Genomic DNA, 2,388 nt, shown 5'->3' on the forward strand with positions numbered 1-2,388 from the left:
TTATTTTGTTTGTTTTGAAGAAACGTCTTAATATTAAAGGGTCCACTATATATGACCACCGATGTCCGCTCTCCAATTATATCCATCGGGCCGGGAAACCATTATCAATCAATCGCATAATTAATTTAATCAATTAAATTTTTATAATAAATAAATAATGTTTTTTTTTGACATCGATAATTTATATTATCATTTCCATGATCGAAACAATTGTAATTAAAGATTAATTGGATTGGAAATGTTTTATTGAAAACATTTTGGTCGTAGACTATGGACATACAGACAAGACCAACTTTTGTTATTGTGAAAAAAATGGAAGAAAAAGGAATTTCGTGTTTTGATAAAGTACTGTTTTCTGAAGGGAAAAAATACGGTGGAAGCAAAAACTTGGCTTGATAATGAGTTTCCGGACTCTGCCCCAGGGAAATCAACAATAATTGATTGGTATGCAAAATGTAAGCTGTGGACGCCCGAAAGAGGTGGTTACCGACGAAAACATCACAAACATCCACAATATGATTTTGAATGACCGTAAAATGAAGTTGATCGAGATAGCAGAGGCCTTAAAGATATCAAAAGGAACGTGTTGGTCTTATCATTCATCAATATTTGGATATGCGGAAGCTCTGTGCAACATGGGTGCCGCGCGAGCTCACATTTGACCAAAAACAACAACGTGTTGATGATTCTGAGCGGTGTTTGCAGCTGTTAACTCGTAATACACCCGAGTTTTTCCGTCGATATGTGACAAAGGATGAAACATGGCTCCATCACTACACTCCTGAGACCAATCGACAGTCGGCTGAGTGGACAGCGACCGGTGAACCGTCTCCGAAGCGTGGAAAGACTCAAAAGTCCGCTGGCAAAGTAATGGCCTCTGTTTTTTGGGATGCGCATGGAATAATTTTTGTCGGTTATCTTGAGAAGGGCAAAACCATCAACAGTGAAGAGATGCTCGCAGAGAAAAAATTTGGCTGCAATGAAGAGGTGATCGCCGAAACTGAGGCCTATTTTGAGGCAAAACCGAAGGAGTACTACCAAAATGGTATCAAAAAATTGGAAGGTCGTTATAATCGTTGTATCGCTCTTGAAGGGATCTATGTTGAATAATAAAAACGAATTTTGACAAAAAAATTTGTTTTTCTTTGTTAGACCGGGGACTTATCAGCTAACCTGTTACATTGCTACTGGTTGCAAAGTTTTGTTTTTACAATCTTACGAGCTTTATCAAGGAAAAATATGATGATATGAAGCATACGTGAATGGATTCTAAACTTTAATATATATCAAATTTTTTTCTCACTTGATCAATGAAAAATACTGCAGTAAAAAAATAGAGTCGTTTAAATTGTTAGCAATTTCCGTAACAAATGGGACGAGATGAGAAAAACGCCGAAAATGACCATAGAATAAAAAATGGTGTTTCAATAACCCAATGCACCGTATCACAAGCCAGTGAAAACCATGCAAAAAGTCATCAATTTGGGCTTCGAATTTCTTCATAAGATAACCTTTGGTACAATAAAGGAAAACATACATTTCCCAAAACAAAGTCGTAGTAAGTGGTAAGGTAGGAGCGTTCAGTGTCCTCATTTTTGTGCCACCATCATCTCCGCATTAATGGCTTGTCATACATATTTTAAAAGCACACCCGGGCGGATATTAATGGAATTTTCATTCAATTTTTAGTCTTCTCTTTTTATGATCATTTGGTTTCATTGAAAACTCTTGAAATAGCCATATATAAATCAAAAACAGAGTTTTCCTTTTCCTCTTTTACTTACCAACATATTTTTATGGTAGTTTTCCAGTAGCTTCTCTCAAGTTCTTTGTAGACATATCGTCAAGCTTATCAAACACTACAACAGAGAAAATAGACAGTAAATAGCATTGGATCTATACGAATTGGAATGGTCATTACCATGGATGTGGCAGTTTATGGTACCAGTCACCTAGTCATATCCATAATCGTGGCATATGATGGTTACATTCATCTGCCATCAACAGAAAAAGAATCGATAATAGGCAAAGTATTTGATGGTTTCTTGAGGGGTCATTTAATATTGGATCCAAACAAGGCTGAAGCGGGGATTTGGTTATCTTTAAAAGCCAGTGGATACTCAATAATGACTTGTTTTAGAGACCAATTTCACAGGTTAGATGTATACGAAAGAAAATAAAAAAAAATGTTCGAAAAGAAAGAAGAGTAGGTATGGAAATAACAAAAAGTGAATCATGTGTTTACTACTTTTATAGGCGAAATGGAAAATGAATATACAGATACTTCAATCTGAAAATCAGACATTCATTACTAGGTTAGATTAGGCGTATGTGGCAAGCTTTGTTTCAGTCTCATTTGACTATTCATTCCATTGTGACCAAATTAAC

The sequence above is a fragment of the Haematobia irritans genome, chromosome 2, assembly GCF_050003625.1.
Source record: "Haematobia irritans isolate KBUSLIRL chromosome 2, ASM5000362v1, whole genome shotgun sequence".
NCBI lineage: Eukaryota > Metazoa > Arthropoda > Insecta > Diptera > Muscidae > Haematobia > Haematobia irritans.